General features: G+C 39.4%; 1 protein-coding gene across 2 annotated transcripts in view; it reads left to right on the forward strand.

The window, feature by feature from the left end:
• Positions 1-24534, forward strand: part of LOC131067014 (uncharacterized) — a 132593-nt gene that overhangs the window by 63431 nt on the left and 44628 nt on the right. The window lies entirely within an intron of this gene.

Consider the following 24534-nt stretch of genomic DNA (forward strand, 5'->3'; position numbering starts at 1 on the left):
TAAGGGCATGACTGCATGAAATTCAGCACCTAATGATTGTTACTCCTTCAAATTATCTGGAAAAATTTCACCATCTCCCTGTTGTCTTGCTTGCCCCCTTGGTTGTGCATCTATGAAATCAGGCAATAGAGATCTAGGATTTGTTCTACTCATTGTGCTAGAGTTGTTAACTGGAATGTTAGTGTTGCTGGCCTCTCCATGGCTGCCATTGTTTCCACCATTGTGATTGTTATCTCCGTTATTGTTTTTGCAATATTAAACTGATCAAATTGGGTCATCAACTACAACAAATCTCGTTGCCCTCTAGTAAGTCCATTTAAGATATTTCTAGTGCTGGGATCCTCATGGTCTTTGTTGCCCATATTCTCTTCTATTTGCTCAATACCTGCAAAGGGGAGTCAATCTCTTGAATTACTGGAATACTTTAGTTAGTTACACGGTCTTCTCTGAAAATAATATCTTGTAGCACCTTCATTGGGTTGCATTGAAATTCTAATGTGCAAAGTGGAAGATCAACATGCAACAATACAGGTTTGCAAGAGCTAGGCTCTGATACCACTGTAATGCCCCTGACCAGGTATCTATGCAAAAAATTTCCACTTTCCCCAATGTTTATTAAATAGGTATTTCCTCAAACAGTTTTCATATGATTGATTATAATGAGTTTGTGTTTGAATCCACTTAAGATGACTCATTCAAGCTATCAAAACGTATTCTCCTAAATAAATTTCAACTAAACATTTACATATTTATTGAAGCATTATATCAAATACTTAGCATTCATGCTTGTGACTATGCATATCAAAAAGTTATGTTACAGTTTGCTGTCCATAACAGAATACAAAAAGTTTTACTCATTCTGATGCCATGTCCCTCTTTTGTGCATCCATGCATATGGGCATTAATATCTGTGCTATATCTCCTAGCTTGCCAAAACTCTGTCCAACGTTCAAGCCAGCAAATAAGAATTCAGTTGCTCAGATTGCACAGCTCACATGTCCAGCAATGAAGTCTTTTAAGGCTGCAATAAATTCAGTCTGTTCAAGCAAGTCCACACCTAGCATAGACCAAGGAAGGCAGCTAGAAATTTCCCTCTAAATTGTTCTCCAATAATGCCATCTAGCGCCCAGAAATACCAAGAAATACTTCTGCAACAAGTGGAACACAAACTGTCCTAGAATATCCTTTATTTATTTTTATTTGAATAATTCCCACATCTGGAAAGCTCCTCCTTAGCACTGGCAGATTAAACAAAAGGCTCCTCCTAATTGGTGGCTTGTATATTCTGTATGCTGTGATTCTTCTTCAGTAAAGCAATGGCTGTTGGCTAATGATTGGGGTTAATCCCTTGTGAGACCTGACAGGAAAAAGGAGTGTTGCATTGGGCAAAAAAGTAAACAAATGAAATTTTATTCAAAAGTTCAACCCACACATGCCCATGAAATTTTGTTTCCTATTTGCTTCTTTCAAACCTTGTTGCTGGCTTATTTTGAACCTGCTAAATGGTACGGCAAAGTTTAGGAAAACAAGGCATGACTGAGAATTATTCTTAAAATGAAAAAAATATTTTATTTTATCTGTTTATCCTCTGTGCATATGTAATATACAACCCTTATTTTTTTTTTTGAAATTTTGCCAATCACATGGACAACTTGACAACGAGCCTTTTCTGCTGAGAAACCCGATTGGAAACTTTTCAATGATCTATTAAAGTAATATTGTAATATTTTGTCATGACCCCTACAGCAAATCCATTACCTGATCTGGCCCAGCACTGTGAATAAGAGTTCCAGCGACTGATGAGCATGATTAATATTGATTTCTTCAAGCATAAAAGTATAGGACGATAGTGGATTTTGGTCAGTTAATCATCTCTTAATGTTATACAGTTTCATTCTTAATGTTGTGCAATTTCATCCCTTAATCTAAAACAGCAGTATTCGTTCGTTCCACTAATTACGTCTTGAAGGACAGATTAGTTATGAAGGGAAATTTGATGGCCAAGGGACACATCCTTGTCAAACAGTTGCCATTTGGGAGGAGACACCACCAATGGGAAGGACTTAAAGAACAGTGTCTACCAATTCAGAGGGAAGGAATATGGTATAGGATTATAAGAGATTGAAGGCATTCTGTACCCTCAGACCTACAGAACTACAACCAATCAGACATCCCATTGTGAAGGGGATGATAAGTACATACAAGAAGAGCAGACAGCAAGAGGATCCATTTTGGGTTAAGTAGGGCCGGTTGGTGGAGGTATCTCCGTACCCCTGAACTCCAATGAGTTAAGCAGGAGGTAACAAATGGCAGTACTTTCCATACCCTGAATTTGTTGGATAGGCTCTAAGGAGCCCTGTATGATCTTCCACAGACTTCCTAATAGTGATGGGCTGATTAGATGAAGTTCCAGAGACATTAATGGAATATTATAGATAAGGAATTTAGCTGTGTACATTGTTGAACAATATGTTTATTGGAAATTGGTGTACAAAGCTGATTGTAGGTTCCAGATTAAGAACTAATACAACAATGTCAAACCAAAAAATCATTATTCCAAACCCTACTTAGGGCAAATTAGGATAATTTGAGGGAAGATCCCATAGGGGATATCACATATATAACGTGTAATGGTCATCTAGTTAGTTTTATGAAGTTTCCTTTCCGTCCCCCATCATCTAGTTAGGTCTCTAGGAAGTTTTCTTTGTCTTTCATTTTTTATTGTTTCTTATATAGAAACATCGCTTGTACTCCCTATATAAGGAGCTTTCGTCTCTTTTGTTAATATCGAACAATCAATTATTATTTCATGGTATCAAAGCATAGGTTCTTTTTTGGCGAATTTTTTAATAAAAAAACTCATGGTCCATTTACCTCTGCAAGTTTTTTTATCGGTTTTTTTAAAACAAAAATCATGGGGTTTTTTGGCAGATTTGTTTTGAATAAAAATTCATGGTTTACCTGAATCATTTTCAGAAGTTTTTGGACGATTTGTTTATACAAAAATTGTTGTTTCTGCAAGGGTTTCCAGCATGTTCTTGTCGACCTAAGGATTTTTGCGGAAATGAAGGGTTCTTTGTTGGTAGTTGTTTTATGATTCTTTTCCAAAAATATCTTGACCAGTTTTTTTCATGACTTTTTTCTTAAAATTATGGTCTTCTTTTGCTGTTTTTTGACAATTTTTTGTAAATTGTAGGTTTTTACTGTTTTTCCACAAACCGAAGGTTTTTTACCGTTTTTCCACAAAACAAAGGTTTTTGCCAAGTTTTTCACAAAATCGTGTGTGATTTCAGCATCGCATCGAGGGTTTGATGATTTTTCCACAAAATCGTGGTGCATTCTTACAACAACTTTCTTTTGACGATTTTTGGACAAAATCTTAGGTTTTTAGTTTTTTTGTTGATTTTTTATCAATAAAAAACAAAGGTTTCTGACAAGATGATCTCTGTTTCCATGTCTCTGGATAGTGGGAGGGATGCCTTCGTTACCCAACATCATGTTGGAAGGCAGCCAAAGATTTAATGGCACGGTTGACATTGAAGGTCATGGGTTGTATCAATTGGTTGTAAAATTTCGAGACAAATGTGGTAGTTAGTAGAATGACCATTAAGGGACGTGTTGTGACCTTTTCACACATCGCCCCGTTGCAAACAGGGACGCCCTCTTTCCTGCTTTTCGCGTCTTGTTAGTTTAGGGTATTGGTGTTAGACAACAATTTTGAGCTTCCCAGTGTCCAAGTCTCGAATTTTGAAATGTGATCATGCCTAAGTGCTATTAGGGTTTTTGAATTTTGAATAGGATCAAGTGTGTGTAAAATGTCAAATGTCTAGATGATCTTAATTTTGTCAAGTGGGGGCTTTTGAGCGTGATTAAGTTTAATGTGTCTAAGTTGGAGATATTTTTGTGCCCAAGTGTTAAGAGGTCCTTTAGGGGTTATTTTCTTACTCCTAGGAGGTTATTCAAGTCAAATTTGCACTTTATCCCGATGGAATGCCTATTTTATCGCCCAAATTTTGATAAATTTGGCTAAGTCCCGATGCAGAATGATGAATTTAAAGTGTCCACATGTTTTTGAGTGGGGAAATCATTAAATTCCTGATGAAAATCTATGTTTTAGTGGTCTAAAGGTCAAAAATCTTGATGAGGGGTGCTTTTCCCCCAAGTTTCCGATGACCCATGATTATTCCCCACTCAAAATCCTGATGGAGGGCGGTTTTCCACTAGGAGGCTAAAATTTTGACTAAGTGTTGGAGATATTCCTGTTGACCAATGTTTTTCCCTAGAATGCAAATGAATTTGATCTGGATAAAATTTCCTATCTTGATGAAGGTCGATTTTTCCCCTAAGTTTGTGGACAAGTTTGATGGATTTTGTGCGGATGATTGTCGTGATGAATGGCAAATTTCCCCAAGTATGACTTGTGATGAATTTTTCGATCTGGAAAATCATCCAGGTGGGTATCGATTTTCCCCAAAAGTGAATTTTTGGACTTACAGAGAAGAATGAAGTGATTTTTGGAGTCCAGATGGGAATCGATTTTCCCCTAGTGGTATTTTTGATGAGTTATTATGATTTTTGATCCGGAATTTTATCCGAAAGGAGGTCAGTTTTCCCCCAAAGAGCTATTAAGATGTTTTTTGACGAATTTTCATCTAGATTTTTATCTAGACATGGGGCGATTTTCTTCTAGGTGGCCAAATTTGATGAAAATGAAATAAATTTGATGAAAATGAAATAAATATGATGCAAGTTGGCCCAAATTTAATTGTTTTTGCATTTGACAACGATTATTTAATTATCAAAAACAATTATTTAATGATTTGCAATGATCATTTGATAATTAATATTTTTCTAGATGCAAATTGATTTTCCCAGGCAGGCTATAAAGGCAATGTTTTATCCCATGTTGCTTGTGTGGTGAAACATCAAGGTGAAAACAGGTTTAAAAGTGCCTGCCCAACATTAAAATATTATTATATTTGCTGATGTGATTGATTGAAGGCAGCTAAAAGGGTGATTGAAGAGTTTTTTTTTTCCAGCTAGGTGATTTTGGTTAAGTGTCCATTGGACACCATTTGAGCTGGAGTTGCAAGTTAAAGGGCGGTTTCTGCACAGCTATTCCCAGGCACTGCAAGTTTGGTGGTCATTTTGACCACATTGGGCGATTTTGGTGAAGTGGCACCACCTTGGGAGTTTGGCGATTTTGTTTGAGAGGTGGATTCGTCCATATTTTGGGGTGATTTTCTTGAATTTTCTGGGCGCCATTGATGTTAGAAGGCTGTGAGTGCACTCAGACCTGCACTTTCCACCATTGCTGGAAGCTATCTTAATTCCATTGTTGGCTGGAAACTTAGTTTTCAGACTTAATCTTTTATTCCCAGCCAACTCCCGCTTAGGTGATTTCATTGAAAGATCATTTTGGGAGCATTTTGGAGGCACATTTCGGAGTCCACCATTGTTGTTGCAGGACTGAAGCTTTATTTTCAGTTTGTCTTCAGACTTGGAGCTTCATTTCCAACCCTTCACACTTAGGTGATCTTGTTAGGGGATCATTTTCAGAGTGATTTGTGGTCATTTTCTGAGTGTGCCATCGTTGGTGCAAGCCTGAAACTCCATTTTCAGACCTATCTTCAGACTTATTTGTTTTTACCAGCCATTTATTCTTGCCCAGATTTGGCCATTCTCACATTGGGAAGGTAAATTTCATCCAATATGAACATTCTACATGGCTGCAACCTCGTCAAGTGACTGATTTATGAATGTTGCAGGTTGTCTTTAGACATTGGATAGCCATTATTGAGTTTGGAAGGGTGTCTTCAGACGTCTAAGAGTGAAAAATCAGACTTTTTACACCCTTTCTGAGCATTTCCAAGTTTTGGTATACTCTTTTGACTTCATTTTTGATAATTTTCTGAGTATACAAAGTGTCTTCAGACTTAATTTTTATATCAGACCTTATATAGGTCTGAAAGTGAAGGTTTTATGAGGGTTTCTCACCAAATTTTTATCTAATTTCCATCTTATTTTCAGAATTTGTGAAGAATATAGATAGAATTTCTGATTTTTCTTCTTAAATTTGCCCAAATCATGAAAAATCAGAACTTATTCAATTCTGAAAATAAGTTATCCGGATAATTTTTCCAAGTTATTGACTTCGAGTTTCATACAGGTACCATGTCTAAAAAAGGGATTGGAGCTCAGAAGGAGCAGTTGAAGATAGTCCAAGAGGAACTCTATCGGGATTCCCAATTGTCCTCCTAATGGAAAGGAATCACAGACACGAACATGAAGTTCTTGAATATGGAGTGGATGCGATAGAGGATGTTCGGAGCGTAGAACCAGCTTCCTTCTCCTACATATACGCTAATATCATGAAGAGTGGCATATATCATGCTGATTTCCTCAGTCCATACAGTGTAGCGAGCTTATTCTAGAATGCGCAAGACATTATGATCCACTTACCAGGATGATTCAGACTCCCAAAGGGATAACCATTGCCTACCTTGTTGAGGATGCAATTACTGTAAGTGTTTAGAATTCCTCGTAGTGCAGATATGAAGGAAAGAGCGAAGGATGAATACGAAGCAAAATACAATTTGAAGGCGGATGCATGCAAGACTATTGTGAACAAGGAATGGATGATTGAGCCAAGGCCTCATCATTCCAAGGCGCCAAAGACACTTATGTGTACAAATTTCAAAGAGGAATATAGTGACTTGATATTCCTACTCAATCGAGTGATGCAGATGCCACAGGGTGCCTTGTTTGGAGGATGGATGTTCTACTTTATCCAGGATTGTACAAGAGGAACAATGATCAATTGGGCGAAGATTATTAGTGACAATCTGGATTTTCAATTAAGGAATGTGGAGAAGACTAAGTCATTTAGCATGACTTCATTCCTTGTATACATACATGTAAGATTTGTGACATACAAGGGATTAATATGCAAGGGTGAAGTCAGGAATGGACCACGACAATATAGAAGTTATGAATGCTATCCACAACTTGATATGCATAGAATTGAAGACTACAGGAGGGTGAATGATGCTTTCACCATGTTTATTACAAGGATGTTGCAAGGCGGAATCCACAAGAGGTTGTCTAAGACAGCAACAAAATTAGTTGCACAATATGGATCGTGGTATGTACAGTTTCCCACATTCACATACCTAAGGATTTAGGGATTCAAAATCGAACCATACAAACTTCCTAGGTATCTGTTGTGACGTATTCACACATCGCCCCATTGCAAATGGGGACCCCTACTTTTTTTACTTTCTGGGGTTTGCTTTCTAGGTGTTTAGGGTTTGTCTGTTAGCCTTTGCATTTTGAGTGTCGCCAGGGGATCAATAGGATGGTAGGCTTTGCTTGAGCTAGGGGAGTCAGCAGGTGCTCCAGGTTAGGATTTCTTTGAGAGTCTTCCTTAGGGCTTGGTTTTGCTCTTGTTGCTAATTGTGTCTTGCTTTGTGAGTGGGTATCATTCTTGAAGGTCTGAGTTAGGTCGAGTTGGTGAGTGATGAAGTCTGGAATGTCATCCTGATCTTCAAATGTCTTGAAATTTGGCTAAGTCTGGAATGCCCTGATCCTGAAATTGGCTAAGTCCGGAATGTCCTGATCCTGAAATTTGACTAAGTCTTGAAAAGTGAAGAATCCTGCAAAAACTAGATTTTGCAATATAACTCCTGGAGGTCCGAAACCACTCTCTCTTATACTTAAATGTTATATTCCATAAAATGATCCTGACGGAGAGTCCAAAATGTCAAATTTCGCTCCTGACCCTTCCAAAGGGTCCAAAGCGAATTTCGCCCCTTCCAAAGGGTCCAAAGCGAAATTCTCCATAAGACATTCTACTTTGACCAAAACCTAGAACTAATGCATTCCTAGGCTTGAATGAAGGCAAAAGCACTTGTTTGAATGAAGAAATGCGAAAAAATGAAGTCAGGATCATGGCCTAAGGTGAATTTCGCTCCTAACCCTTCCAAAGGGTCCAGAGCGAAATTCATATTTCCTCTATTTTTCTCCTTAGCTTGACCAAGTTTGTAGACTTTTGAGGCATAATTGAGAAGGTTTGATGCAACTTTGCCTTGGAGAGGAGATTTTAGACTTTGGGATGATGGATTCTAGCCTGGGAGAGGAATTTCTCTCCTGACCCTTCCAAAGGGTCCAGAGCGAAAATCCTTATAACCCTCATTTTCCTTCCTTGTTTTGGATGGGCGTTGGTTTATTAGGCATTGTGTGTGAGTCTTGATGTGTTCTTGCCTTGAGAAGTGTTTTGAAAAGTGAGGATCTTGTCCAAAAATAGGAATTTCGCTCCTGACCCTTCCAAAGGGTCCATAGCGAAATTCTTCATAAGCATCATTTGCTCCCTTGTTTTGGATACCAACCTTGTTCCATGGGCGAATTTGGGAAGGAAATGACATGTTCTGACCTTAGGAGGTGAGATGAAGATTTTAGCCAAGAATAGAGCGAAATTCACTATAATCCTCATTTGCTACCTTGAATGGGCTTAAAACCTGGTTCCTCAAGTGGAAAATAATCTATATTTGCCTCTAGGAGAAGATTGAAGTTTGAAAAATGAGCAATTAAAGCCTAAATCAAGATTTTCGCTCCTGACCCTTCCAAAGGGTCTAGAGCGAAAATCAACCTAAGACTCATTTCTTACCTTATTTGACCAAATTTTGATTTGCAAGGCATTTTTAAGGGAAGAGTAGACATGTTTGGACGTTGGAAATGTTTGAAAGCCTTGAAAAAATGAAGGATTTTAGCCAAGAAGGTGAATTTCGCTCCTGACCCTTCCAAAGGGTCCAGAGTGAAATTCCTTGCAAGCCTATTCTTTTGACCTTGTTTTGGCTTAAGACCTTATCCCTTGGGTGAAGGATGATGTTTAGTTACCTCTTGAGGTGATTTTGACTTGGAAAAAGGAAGAATCAAGCCCAAATCATGATTTTCGCTCCTGACCCTTCCAAAGGGTCCAGAGCGAAAATCCTCCTAGACCTCATTTCCTTCCCTATTTGACCAAATTGTGATGTCCAAAGCATGTTGAAAGGGGAAATGGACATGATCTTGCCTTTGAGAGTGTTTGGAAGTTGTGAAAATGAAGGATTTTAGCCAGGAAAGGAAATTTCGCTCTTGACCCTTCCAAAGGGTCCAGAGCAAAATTCCTTATAAGCCTACTTTTTAACCTTTCTTGGACATGAAACCTTGTTCCTAGGGCAATGAAGGATGAGATTCTACCTTGCAAAGAAGTTTCAAGTTGAAAGAATGATGATTTTGGGTCAAGAATAAGATTTTCGCTCTTGACCCTTCCAAAGGGTCCAGAGCGAATTTTCTCAAAACCTCTCTTTGCTATCAATTTTTTGCTAGATCAAGTGTGGGCTAAGGTAAAATCAAGGAGAAGTTGCCCCTGATAGTGACTTTAAGTTGCTAGAAACCATGAAAGATGGAGGAATTGAGCCTAAAAATGATTTTCGCTCCTGACCCTTCCAAAGGGTCCAGAGCGAAAATCCTAAAAACCATCTTTTCTTCCAAAATTTGAGCAAAGTCAAACCTGGACAAGGGTGAGAGAAGTCATTTGGATTGCCTTAGAGTGAATTTTGGTCGCCAAGAATGCAAATTTTGAAGCCAAATGAGAATTTCGCTCCTGACCCTTCCAAAGGGTCCAGAGCGAAATTCTTAAGATCACCCTTTTTCCTTGCAAATCAAGTCAAGATTTTGGTTTTTTATGACCTGGAGAGGAGTGAGGCAAGGTGTTCTAAGTCTTGGAGGTGATTTGAAGTTGAAAGGATGGTGAAATAGCCCTAAAACAAGATTTTCGCTCCTGACCCTTCCAAAGGGTCCAGAGCGAAAAACACTAAAACCATCCTTTTCTCCAAATTTTGTACTAAGTCAGGCCTGGACTAGGGTGAGAAAAAGTATTTGGAATACCTTGGAAAGATGTTTGACCTTCAAAAATGTGAATTTTGAGCTAAAGTTGGAATTTCGCTCCTGACCCTTCCAAAGGGTCGAGGGCGAAATTATTATAGGGTCTGTTCCTGGAGAAAATCTTGGGCAAGTTTCATGTTAATATCTTTTTGTTGATGATTTAAGTTGAAAATGCTATGTTGAAATGAATTTATCATGTGTCCTTAATCATCTCTTGGTTTGTTTTGGTAGATGAAAGAAGACCAGGCCAGGACAAGGACACCCTTCTCCAGCCCAGCATCAACAAGGACGACCTTCTCCAGCCCAGCCTCATCAAGGACGACCTCTTCCAGTCCAAGATTTGAAGGAAGGACAAGGTGGCATCCCAGTCATCACTCCTCCAGTCGGGTTGGTCCACTTCGGCATGTCCAGATTCAATGTACCTAACTCATCAAAGATGGCACTAACTTTGATGTACCTACCTGTTGTGACGTTTTCACACATCGCCCCATTGCAAATGGGGACCCTTGTTTTTTTGTTTTTTTAGGGTTTTGTTAGTTAGCCTTTGCATTTTGAGTGTTGTCGGGGAGATCAATAGGATAGCATGTCCTGAAAATTTGGCTAAGTCTGAAAGTCCTGATCCTGAAATTTGGCTAAGTCTGGAATGTCCTGATCCTGAAATTTGACTAAGTCTGGAAACTGAAAAACCTCAAAAAACTAGATTTTGCTATATAACTCCTGGAGGTCTGAAACCACTCTCAAACATCCTGAAAGTATATATGGAATATAACTTAAAGTATAAGAAAGAAGAAAGATAGAAGGAAATGTCATATTCCATTAAAATTGTCCTGATAGAGAGTTCAAATACTCATTGAATATAATTTGGTTGCACCTCGAAGGAGAAAATTGGCCCTAGAAGCAAAATCGCTCCTGTCCCTCTCCCAGGGACCAGGGCGAATTTTAATGATAGCTCCCGTCCCTCTCTCAGGGACCAGAGCGATTTTCTTATAAGACAAGTTTTGGCGAAGTGAAATGCGTTTTTTAAGTTTGAGGCAAGTAAAAGGAGGCGTAACGAATCTATTGAATATAATTTTGAAGAGTGCAAGACCCCAGTGAAGCCTATTTTGTCCTAGGCGCTCCTGTCCCTCTCCAAGGGACCAGAGCGATTTCTTCCTAAGACAAATTTCTCACCAATTTGAAGCAAATTCCATGTCAAAGATGAGTGAAGGGGAGCATAGCGGATCCATTGAAGATAGTTTTAAACATTGGCAAAGAATGATTGAGCCCACAAATGAAAGTTCGCTCCTGTCCTTCAGTCAAGGACCAGGGCGAAATCTTGGTTATTTAGACTTCCCCTTCGAATTTTAATAAATCCAGGCCAAGGTACAAGGGGGCGATGATGTTTGGAACGCTTCGAAGAAGAACAAAGTTGCAAGGACCATGAAAAGTGATGAAATTACCCAAGTTCGCTCCTGTCCCTCTCCTAGGGACCAGAGCGAACTGTCCAAGTATACTTAATTTTGAGATGTCACTTCCATTTCAAACGTTCAAGAAGGAGTAAGAGACACCATTTTATACTTTGAAGACAATCGAAAGTTGATAAGAACAAGGATTAGCCCAAGGAACAAAGGTTCTCTCCTGTCCTTCAGTCAAGGACCAGAGCGATTTCTATGAAGACCATCATCCCTTCCAAAAACCACGCCAAGGCAAAGTTATACAAGGTCGAAAATGTTTTTGAGAAGATGATAAGCAAGGAACCAAACATCAAAAGGTGACCAACTTGAGCAAAGAGGCAAGTTCGCTCCTGTCCTTCAGTCAAGGACCAGGGCGATATTCATAAAATCAATCATTTTCTTCCAAAGATCACATCAAAGCAAAGTTACACAAGGTTGAAAATGTCATTTGAAAGGTGATGAACAAGGAGTTAAGGTTAAAAGATGACAAATTTTAGCTAGAATGTCAAGATCGCTCCTGTCCCTCAGTCAGGGACCAGAGCGAAAATGGTCTAGGAGGCATTCATTTCAAAACATTGAATCAATCAAGCTCAAGGTTCCTATTTAAAATGCCAGTTTCAACGTAGAGGAAGTGACTTTGAACGTAAAAAGCGAGAAATTCAAGAACAAAATGCTAAGGCGCTCTTGTCCCTCTCCCAGGGACCAGAGCGATGTGGTTTGTATCCCTTATATCTCCCATGTTTAGGCGCCAACATCATTTTCAAATGCATTTAAATGCTAAATTTCGATGAACCTTGATATTTTTTAAAAATCGGCATTTAATAGGTGCACACAAGGCATTTAATTGATTAATTTAATTTTAATTTTGCCTTTTAAAAATCGAAATAATTAATTATAAAGGCATTTTAATCAATTAATCTAAATAAAATTGGAGCGCTTGGGTTTTATTTTCTATATTTTACAAAGTCGGCCTCCATTTTTATTTGAAATTTATTTTTTATTTGCCTATTTTCAAAAGTCGGCCTATGGGGGATTGAAGAGGTAAGCGCTTATATAAAGGGGGTGTGATATGGCATTTTAAATCATCTTTTAATTATTCATTTGCATGCGATTTGGAAGACAAGGAGGAGTGCGAAATCTCATCAAGAGGAGTGCGAATTGTGTTCAAGTGGAGCGCATTTGCCCTCAAGGCGTTGGAAGACCCCAAAGTTGGTGGAGTTGACAAGAAAGGCGCCTTTGCTAGAGGAGGATCACGTTGAATACTTCAATCTTCGTTTTTGCCTAGCGAATTTCATAATTTTAGCATCTTTTGTTAAGTTAGCTCTCAAGTGAGGTATGGCGAAGTCCTCTTTGTTCTTATTTTTGAATTTCAAAAGTCGTCCTAGCCTTAATCTTGAATTTTGAATTTTGAAATTTTGAATTTCCAGTAGCTCAATCGTATTTAGGAAATGATAACTCAAAGACTTATTATGAAGTTTCCTAAATTCAATCTTTAATCTAATCTATGTTTATACATTGCAAAATCTATTACTTATTATGAAATGTTGTGTAGGTATCAAGATGGCGACTCCAAGCTCGAAAGATCTACAAGTCGGAAGACTCTCCTCAAGGACAATCAAGCAAGGACAAGGACTATCAAGCGAGGACAAGGGCAACCTCCTCCAGCCTAGCATCAACAAGGACGGCCTTCTTTGGACTAACGTCATCAAGGGCGACTTCTCCAATCCAGTATTCCAAGGCGAGGTACATCAATCGTCCTGCACATCAAGGACACAAGAAGTCAAAGCAAAGGGTTCGTTGAAGAAGCAGATAGTACCAGATGAATTAATTAAAGCTAGCTTCTCAACAACATCAAGTTGAATATTTACCAAGTTACAAGTGTCAGACGAGGTGGCATCCTAGTCATCACTTCTCCAGTCAGTGTGGTCCACCTCAGCATTTCCAGATTCAATGTACCTAACTCATGGAAGGTGGCACAAACTCCGATGTACCTACCCCGGCTATCCATTGGTCGATTTTTTCAGAGAGGACATGTGTCCAAGCAATACAATTATATCATTGGTCAAGCATTAAATGTTATGTAATGGTTGTAACAAACCCTAATTAGGGTTTTCATTGTTGAATCTTGGCCATTGATCTCAAATTGATCTAAGCCATCGAATTGTATTGAGAGTACTATATAAGCCCTGACATTTTATTTTGTAAAGGGGATAGAAAGAGTTAGAATAGTTAGTAAGCAGTTGGAAGTATTAGAATAGCAATTAGAGTAGAGTAGAGAGAGAAGGCAAAGATTGTTGCCAAGATGTTGTTGTAAAAGACTTGTAACTTCATTGAAGAAATGGTGAAATTTATGGGTCGATTCGACAATTTGCGTGGTCTTTATACTTCTCATATTTAATTTCATGTTATTAGATGAGTGGAAGAAATGTGCTTGATTGATGGTGGAATTCGTATATCCATACTACTAGCAGTTTGTTGATTGCAGACTTGCCTTGCGTAGTCAACTGGAATCATTCAGCTTAAGCTTAAATTGTCGCTTCTTCATTGATATGCATCAACCTGATGGTGTCTATGCCTGCAATGATGATTTGAACATCATAAAGCTTTCCTTCGAAGATCGCACTAACCTTGTGGAGATGGTCCTGAGATGTCAAAACAAGACTTAGTTAGAATTTCATCAAAGATCAATCATTGCTCCTACATTCTTAGTGTTAGGATTAGATCTTTTCCTCGCCCTCATCTTTTTTCCTTTTTTTTTCAAGTCTAAGCTAGTAAGAGCCTGTGTTCCAGCAATATTCAAAGCAAATCAGAAGTTCAAGCATCAAGTGTAAGTCCCCTTGTGATTCCAGCAAATCACATCATACCACAAAGAGCTTATCCACACGTAGAGACCCTACATACAAGAACCTTGAAGTCATCCCGATTGATCCTTTTTGCGACATCTTCAGCATTCGGAGGCTTTATTCAAGAGAGGATAAGGTACCCTTGGGTATTTTATTCTGTGTATGATTGTGTACAAAATACACGTCAACAAGATGTTGTGACCATTTCACACATCGCCCCATTAAAATGGGGACCCCCCCTCTTTTTGCTTGGTTTTGCCTGTTTCTCTCTCTGCTTTTAGGGTTTTGGGTTAGTGAGTCAGTCGTCTGGACCAGGGTTAAGCCTTTGGGTTTCCGTTTCGATGATTTTAAGCCAGAGTCCAGCCCATTTTGAAGATTATTGAGCTTCCTCTCGTAAGATGCAATTTTGAAGTAAGGTAAGTTGTCAAGGGGTCAAGTAAGTCTATCTAGGTTCAGTCGGAATTTTGAATGCAAGTCTGAATTTTTGCCTAAGTGTTGATGATGGAATTTTGAAATTTTGTTTGAGTGATTTTGGCCAAATTTTGGAAATTTTGATAATTGATCCCAGGCATTGGAAATGGCCTAATTTTGCCTTGTGAAGTGACTGAAGTCTTATCCGAAATGTCATTTGAAAGGTGATGAACAAAGAGTTAAGGTTAAAAGATGACAAATTTGAGCTAGAATTCAAAGATCGCTCCTGTCCCTCACCAAGGGACCAGGGCGATTTCACTTGAATATCAAATTTACCTTGTAAAGGACAAGTAAAGTACGCGTGGAATGAAAGGATAAAATGGTTACTTGCCTTGTGATGCAAAGTGGTGATTAAAGAAGCGAAGACCAAGGAGTAAATGCTAGATCGCTCCTGTCCCTCTCCCAGGGACCAGAGCGATGTGGTTTATACCCCTTACATCTCCCATGTTTTGGCGCTAACATCATTTTCAAATTATTTCAAATGCTAAATTTCGATAAAATGGGCATTTAATATATGCGCACAAGACATTTAATTAATTAATTTTGCCTTTAAAAATCGAAACTATTAAATACGAAGGCATTAAATTAATTAATTATTATTTTAAATAAATAAATTGGGGCGCTTGGGTTTTATTTTCCATATTTAAAAAGGTCGGCCTTGATTTTTATTTAAAATTTGTTTTTATTTCGCCTTATTTCCAAAAGTCGGCCTAGAGGTAATTGAGGAGGTAAGCGCTTATATAAAGGGGGTGTGATATGGCATTTTAAAACATCATTCAATCATCCTTTGCATGCGATTTGGAGAAGAGAATTACAAGGTGCGAATTTCATCAAGGAGAGGTGCGAAATTTCCATTCAAAGGGGAGTGCGAACTTGGTTTGTGTTCAAGTGGAGCGAATTTGCCATCAAGACGTTGAAGACCCCACAAGTTGGCGAAGCTAACAAGGAAGGCGCCTTTGCTAGAGGAGGATCGCATTGATACTTCAAATTTCGATTTTTGCCTAGGCGATTTCCTTATTTTGCATTTTTTAGAGTTAGCTCTCAAGTGAGGTATGGCGAAGTCTTCCCTTGTCTTGAATTTTGAATATTGATCTTAAATTTTGAATTTTGAAATTTTGAATTTCCTGTAGCTCAATCGAATTTAGGAAATGATAACTCAAAGACTTATCATGAAGTTTCCTAAATTCAATCTCTAATCTAATCTGTGTTTATACATTGCAAAATCTATTTCTTATTATGAAATGTTGTGTAGGTGTTACGATGGCGACCCCGAAGGCGGGAGCATCCACCAGTCGTCCAGCTCTCATGAAGGAAGATCAGAAGAACGAAGAGTTGGAGACCAAGATCGTGTCGAAGTGGAGCAACATTGGAGATACCAACCTGGGAAACTTCAGTACGAAGAAGTTTTGAGAGGTCCCTTACATTGGCAAGCCGTCACCTGTCGCAAGGAGAATAATTGAAAGTGGTATCATTAAGGCGGCCGGCTTCCCTCCAGCAATCCAGTGCCATGAGTTGATGATCGAGTGTGCTCGCCACTATGATCCACAGTCCAGATCGATAGTGTCCAAGGAAGGAGACACTTTTGCTTATCTTTCAGAGGAAGCTATCAGTGAAGCTCTTCACTTGCCAGAACATAAAGATATGATTTATAAAAGCTTAGAAGGAGCCAGGTCCATGTATGAAGATGATCCAGACACTTGCCTAAGCATCATCAATAAGAACTGGTTACTCAAGAGTCGTCCTCGCCTGAGCAAGATTCCGAACACACCACATAGGATCGACTTCCAGGAGGAGTACAGAGATTTGATAACATTACTCAACCGAGTTACAGGGGCTCTTCAAGCCTTCTATTTTGAGAAGTGGATGTTCTACTTCATCCAAGTGATAGTTCAGGGAAAAGGAACAATCCATTGGGCTAGAATGATTAGCCATTGCTTGGACGTACAGTTAAGGAGATTGAAGGCTACCAAGTCTTTCCACATGAGTTCATACATCATATATGCCTTGATCAGGAGCTTTGAGTATGCAGGACTACCTCACAGGGGAGTGATTGGAAGAAGGCCCGGGGAAGTCAGAGTTTGTGATTCCTATGTTCACTTGCATCATCTGCCAGGAAGTAACTACAAGTTAGTCAATGATACATTCACGATGAACATCACTAGGATATTGCAAGGCGGGATTCACAATCGGCTATCTCAGGATGCACAAGAGCTTGTAAAGAGGTACGGTGCTTGGTTCATCCAATTTCAGAAGTTTACATATATTAGAGTTCATGGATGTCCTTCACCTCCCTATATGTTGCCGAGATATCCGACAGACAAAATTGTGTTACTTGAGGTAACAAGACAGTTGGCCGCTTATGTGAAAGCATTCAGACACAGACATGGAAATGGAGTTCCTGTGCCTATCATATTAGGGAATTCAGTTGAGGTATGTCCTAATGCTCTAGCCATGGATGATGCAGAGAAAGAGTTAGCTTTATATTCATTTTCATTCTTTGCCTTGAGAGAGAGCTTTGATCCATATGGGTATATAGAGGAGACAGTCGGAAGAAAATATAAGCATGAGTTTCAGATAGAGGACTTTGTGATGAATCTCTTGGATGACCTGGAAGTGAAAAGAAAGATGCATTCTAGATTGCCTTTAGACTTTATCAGAAAATGCAAAATTTACAGAGTGGCCACCAAGCTCAGGAGCCACCAAGCTCAGGACAGTGGCAGACATCTCCAATCATCTTATGATCGAGAAAGCAAATCAGTGAGGCTAGATTGGAATGAACCCGAGGTTGTGGATCTAGATGCGTTGATGGCTCCAGTCTTGTCTTGTACTCGCAGATGGGTTGATGTGCAGCATCAGAAGTTGAGAGAGCAAGGCATATCTATGACTTTCACTTTGGAAGAGAGACCAGTTGAAGGAGGAGCAAGTGTAAGTGAGGGTAACCCTAATCCCAGAAATGCAAGCGAAGGCAACCTTCGGAGTGTAAGTGAGGGCAATCCCCATTCAAGAGGCTCGAAGAGGAAAGAGAGACCTGAGAAAAGAGAATCTTCCAAGAAGAAGCTAGAGGCCAATCGAGATCGTTCATCCGGCACATCTTCTCGGCCTGAGAAGAGGACATTTGAGATAGAGGAGTCTATGGAATCAATGGTACAAAATGATAAAGAAGGACAGGCACCTCGAAGGTCACCAAGTGGGTCTCTCCAAGCTAATGAGCTACATGAAGATAAGGAAGAAAACGAAGAAACATCTCCTCTCAGAGAAGAAGAAACATTGCCTAATGAGATACAGGTTAGAGAAACAAGATCTGCCATTCCAGATTGGTTAAAGGAGAGACTAACAAGGGTGATTGTGATCGAGGACGAAGATAATGTGATTGATTTAGAGAGCCTTGTTGGAAATTCTCAGGGAGTGACAGAAAAGAGGAAAGCCACTAAGATGTCCAAGATGATCAGAGATGAGACAGGATCTAGGAAATTACAGATAGCTACACCAGCAGTGGACAAGTATGAAGGTGAGATCCTCGCAGAGGAATTTGATGTAGAGACATTTGAGCTTGGTCCACTCACAGCCGAGCAGACGTTGGATGATGCCACTGATTCATTTGAGGCACTTAAGGACAAGCTTAGAGAAGAAATGGAAAAGAATAGGAAGCTTGAGCGAGAGGTCAGTGCTTGGAGAGGCTACTTTAGCCATCTCAATCAGCCTTTGAGGCGTCAGGATCCAGCAGTATCTCCTGCGCAGGCACTTCCCCTCGAATCAGTTGGCGAGGCAGAGAGAGTCAGGAGTTTGGTTCAGCTTATGAGCTCATGGATTGACAAATCCCATACTGTTGCTATTGAATTTGCAACAAGGATGATGCAGACCATTCATCGAGCTATTCAAGTTCTTGAGGTCATCCACAACTTGATGATAACGGTAGCTGCCTTTGCTCATACTAAAGATGTTATCATTCCTGTCCTGCAAGTAATCAGACAAACATCAAGGAAGGTCCTAGTGCAAGAAAAGATAATGGATGGAGGACCTCATGGTTTACTTCAGTGGTCGACTTTACTCCAGATGAAGGAAGTTCTCTTCGAGGACATCAATACTAGATGTAATCATGTTGAGGAGGTTATCCACCCGATCCAGGACAGAGTGTTTGAGGTACTACGTACTATTCTTGGCAGGAGGATCGAAGTTGAGACAGATGTGGATTTGCAAGAATTAGAAGATAGAGTCAAGGTCATCTTTTGCAAAGATGAGAATATTATTACAGATGAGCAACGGGACCAGATGTTTGCTACCATGCTCCTGATTGAGAAGACCAAGGAACTTGAACCTGAATGGGACGCTGCTCTTCTCAGGGCTTTCGATCAGGTCATCCACTTAGAAGAACGAATGAAGAATCTTCCCGAGATTCCAATTGCTGAGATCGAAGGAATAGTGTCTAGATTCATTGCATATGCTAAAAAAGAGCATTGGAAAGGGAATAAGATTCTAGATGAGAGGTTGTTATAGATGATGTGGCACCTTAATTGTCATTGGTCTATGTCTCCTAGATTTTTGTGCCAAATTTAATATTTGGCTATGCATTTAATATTGTTCAGTAAAAAGGGGGCTATTTGTAATAAACCCTAATTAGGGTTTAGGTGTCATAATCTTGGCCATTGATCTTATTTTGATCTGGACCGTTCATTGTAATTGAGGATGCTATATATACCCTCATTTCTTTTCATTTTGTAACTAGAAACTAGAGATTAGATGTCAGCATTAGTGATTAGAGATTAGCAATTTGATAGAAGCAAGTATTTTGTAGCAAGATTGAGCTTTGAAGAAGGAATTTCAAACAATTGTTGTTCATGATGGCTTTGAGATCAATAAAATATTGAAGTTATGGTGTTTTATTGCAATTCTTGTGGTTATCTTCATGGTTGTTCGTTTTCTTGAATCATTCTCAATCAAAATAGTGTTTTAATTTGAAGGACAAAGTGTTGGACTTGATCGTCGGTGAGGTTCACTTTCCAAACCACTAGCTTCTTGCTGATTGTAGGAACGCCTTGCGTGGTCAACTGGATCAACTTGAATCACTTAAACTTTCAATCATTGTTGTATCTTGGACATGTGCCTTCGTGGTAGTGCTTATGATCCTTGATGAATTGAAAAATCATTTGTTACCTTAGAAGATCGCATCAATTTCAATTGAGTTGTTACTTTATGGCAATATTGAAGTTGGTAGAATCTTACCAAGTCTCGTCCACATTAAGTCATTCTTAGGAAATGATTAGACTTTATCTCTTGCAAGCCCTACTCTTTTGATCTTTTTTGAGAGCTTGTTAGTATTAGGAAACCCTGTTCCTGCAGTTCGGATTTGGCATAAGACCCCTTGATGAAACAGCAATCACAACGGCCACTGGTGCTTATCCACAAGTAGAGACCCTACTTAAAAGAACATTGAAGTCACCCTAACTGATCCTTCTTGCGATATCTTCAGCAGTTAGAGATTTTATTCAAGAGAGGATAAGGTACCCTTAGGTATTTTATTCTGTGTATGATTGTGTACAAAATACACGTCAACACTACCCCGGCTATCCATTGTTCGAATATTCCAGAGAGGACGTGTCCAAATAATGCAATTATTTCATTGGTCAGAATTAAGTTTGTTGTAACAAACCCTAATTAGGGTTTCATGTAAAATCTTGGCCATTGATCTCAAATTGATCTAAGCCATTGAATTGTATTGTGGGCACTATATAAGCCCTAGCTCCTCATTTGTAAAGGCTAATAGTTAGTCAATAATAGCTAATAGTTAATAGTTAGTAATAGAAGCCAGAATAGTAGAATAGCAATTAGAGTAGATTAAGAAGAGAATGCAAGACATTGTTGCCTTAATTGTAAAGACTTCTTTTCATTGAAGATATGGTGGAATATGTTGTTTCTTTGCAACGTGCATGGTCTCTTGTTGAATCTTCATTTTTGATGATAGATGATTAGATTGAGTGAAGAAAATTGTTGAATGCACCTGTGTGGAATCTGTCTAGTCCATACCACTAGCCTCTTACTGATGGTAAGTGCGCCCTGCGTGGTCAACTGGCATAAAATGAGCTTAATCTTAAGTCGTTACACGTCTATTGTTCATGCATTATCTTGAATGGTGATCATTGTCATATGGTGTACGATTTGAACGTATTGGAAGCATCCCTTAGAAGATCGCACTGAGTTGGTGTTGAATTGTTCAACTTGATGGTGAGACCCAGCCTAGTAGGACTCCACCTAGTCATTCATCCATCTTCTCGCACCCTAGATAGTAGAGTAGACTTCCTGAACCTGCATCTTTTGCCATTTGTTTGTCTTCCAGTTAGTGAATAGGACTTGTGATTCCAGCAAATTAGACGTTCAGGTCATCGAGTGTAAGTCCCCTTGTGATTCCAGCAAAATCACATCATACCGCGAAGAGCTTATCCATGAGTAGAGATCCTACAAAGCAGAACCTTGGAGTTGCCTCGACTGATCCTTCGGCGAGATCTTCAGCAGTCGGGAACTTTGTTCAAGAGAGGATAAGGTACCTTTTAGGTATTTTATTCTGTGTTCGCATGTGCATGAAAAACACATCAGTAGTATCCTACAGACACAATGATCCCACTTGAGGTGGTGAGACAACTTTTGGAATTCGATTTCATCCAGAAGGAGAAGCATAGAATAGGGATGACTTTTCCTATTGCAATAGGAAAAACTTTGGAAGTGTGCCACACTACCGTTGCAGCTAGTACAGTGATTGATGAGATTGCATTGTATCGCCTTGGAACTTACAAGAGCAGAGACATATTTGGTCTGCATAAGAATGTAGAGAGGATCAGAGAAGAAAGATTCATACACAAGGTTGACATTGAGGATTACGGGGCAAATCTAATGGATGAACAAGTATTAAAGAAGAGGATGTGGTCCAAGATTTCAGTGGATTTCATAAGGAAACGTGAACTCTTTCTCATTCCGGATCAAATTGTGGATGATAGTGATCACACCCATCCGCAATATGAAAATGAAATGAAGAAATCTGTCCTTTTGCCTAATTGGTCACAGCCAGAAGTAATAGATTTGAATGTGCTTATGAGAGATGCTATTGATTTCTCCAGAGAGTAGGTAGACAAACAAATGAATAGATTGATAGATATGGGCGTTGTCTTCACTTATGAGAAAATGAAACAAGAGGAGCCCTCTCTTGAAGAAGACCAAAGAACAATTAGTGATGTGAGGATTCATGTAGATGAGGAGAGTCATGCTCCTAAATGAAGGAAGAGTATGCTCGAAGAATCCAAGACAAAGGGGAAGGAGATAGTTGGTCAGTAGATAAAGAAGAGGAAGCAAAATCCTAGCACTCCTTTGTCTCCCCTCAGCTCCCCATCAGTGAAGGAGGTAGATGTGATAGAGAAGAGCAAGGAATTTGAACAATACTCCAACATAGTAATTTTGCTAGAGAATATTCAGGAGCTATATACTATGGGGACATCAACATTGCGGCATGAAGATGAAGAGCAGCCGGGATCTCCCACTGTCCAGCTAGAGGTTAGTTTGGGCAATAGTGTTTATGATTTGACCAAGGACAAGGAGGATGATGATGATGTTATCTCTGCATTGAGGGGACTTGATCGGGAAATGTGTCTTGATGATGGGATGGAAATGTCCACCATTCCTGATTGGTTGCTGTGAAGCATGGAGAAAAGTAAGAAGATGGTAGAGACACAAACCATTTGTAATGTCCCCACTTTAGCAGTTGACCAAGTGTATGTGCGTTAGCCTAGCTCTACATGGTCCCGAGGGCTAACAAAGGGTTTAAGGGGATCCTGGAGTGTTTTGGCCTAGTCATTTCCAGTTTGGGCTAAAACGGAGTTGATTTACTTAGTTTCAGGCATACTTACTATTTTTAGTAAGTCAGCAGGACACAACGGAGGCTAGCTTTGGTGATTGGATTTGATACTCTCGACGAGAGCTTTCTGACGAGCTATAACTCGCGCTATTCGGAGCCCGATTGCTAATATATTTTAATGCCTGAAGTGTTATTAAAGGAACATTTAATTTAATTGTAAAATATTAAAGTGTTACTTTAATATTTATTTTATGGGGATGTGTCTAAATCAAAGGGGCACCCAAGGGAGACATAAGTGAATATTTTAATATGTTTTATATTGAACATCTTTTATCCCACATTGCTCAAGTGAGTTGGGTCGACCCTTGGAGAAAGAATAAAAGGAAGCTTTTGTGGCTTCATTGAGCATGTTGCATATGAGAAGAAATTGATGTGTGAGTTGCAGATCCGTTCTTGGCATTAGAGGACGTCTATCCTCTCTTGTGACATTCTAGACGTCATTCCCTTGGGGTTTGGCCTCTGGAATCCATTGCTATCAGCTTCATTAACAGGCAGATTGGGTGCATCTCTAGCTACAGGCAGATTTGGTGTTTTGTTCATACCTTCTTCACTTCTTGACCAATGCTTATGCCATTCTGAAGGGATGATTTTATGAAGATATTGGACTGATTGAAGACTAATTAATACTGTAGCGCAACACTATTCACGTTACTGTAGCATGACACTATTCATGCTACTGTAGCGTGGCACTATTCACGTTAATGTAGCACGACACTATTCATGTTACTATAGCAGCAAGATGGGAAGTCATTGTTGGAACATTATGTCAAAAATGCTGGAGTATTTAGTGAGTTGAAAAATCTGCTATGTATTTGACTTTATTAATTCTGGAAATAATATCATATCAGCAGTAGTTCAATCTTCATGTTGCATATTATTGTAATTTCCTTCTAGTTCATGTTATGTGATTTTAAACCTGTGCAAAGACTTAAAAACAAACAAACATTTCATTTCCGAAGCCATAAGAGGTTTAAACATTAAACGGAGAAATAAGGAGTTGGATGCAAACTGTTTGACTAAATTCCTATCACCAGTTGGTTTAGTTTTTGCGCATTCTAGGGTGTCCATTACAGTGGTATCAGAGCTTGCTTTTCTTGCCATCCTGTTAGGGTTTCATGCGTCTAGCACATCAATATTATATGAGGAGAAACAGATCAATCCCAAACTTACAAAATTCACCAGAGATTGAAGAGGAGGGTGACCCTTTTTCAGCACCAGCCATGGGTGACAGAGATTGGGAAAGGGGAGAACCTAGCACTAGGGAGATGCTCAGTGATCTTGCTAGGGGTCAGAGGCAGCTCCAGGCTACATTGCAGCAGATGGCTATAGCCGTTACACAACATTTGATGAGAGCAGATCAAGGCAATAATGGCAACCAAGGTAATAATGGCGACCAAGGAAATAATACCAATTAGGGTAATAATGCTAACTAGGGAGGTGGACAGGGTAATGGAGGCAATGGAGACGCATCGGTTAACAGGGGAACTAGAACATATGCTAGAGCAGGTTCTTCTACTACGAGACCACTAATGCCACAATTTCCTCCGAGACAGAATGACCAGAATAATGCCCAGAATAATGCCGGTCCTACACAGCAAGAGATTCAAGATATGACTATGGATGATTGGAGGGACTCTAGCCCTGAGTTACAAGGTGAGATGACATTCAGGGAATATATGGATGTTAGACTCAAGAATATGCCCATGAGAGGAAACCGGCAACAGAATTATGAGATGAGGAAGAAGTTGGGAAAGTTGTCTATTCCATACTATGATGGTACAGGGAAGGCTTCAGCACGGACATGGGTCCAGAAATTAGATACTTATTTCGAGCTTAATCCCATGCTTGAGGAGGATGCGATTAAGTATGTTGCATTGAACTTGGATGGGAGTGCACACGAGTGGTGGCACCATGGTATGGTAACATTGGGCCATAACCAGATAGACAAATATGCAGAGTTCATTGA

The sequence above is a fragment of the Cryptomeria japonica genome, chromosome 3 (genome assembly GCF_030272615.1).
Source record: "Cryptomeria japonica chromosome 3, Sugi_1.0, whole genome shotgun sequence".
Taxonomy (NCBI): domain Eukaryota; kingdom Viridiplantae; phylum Streptophyta; class Pinopsida; order Cupressales; family Cupressaceae; genus Cryptomeria; species Cryptomeria japonica.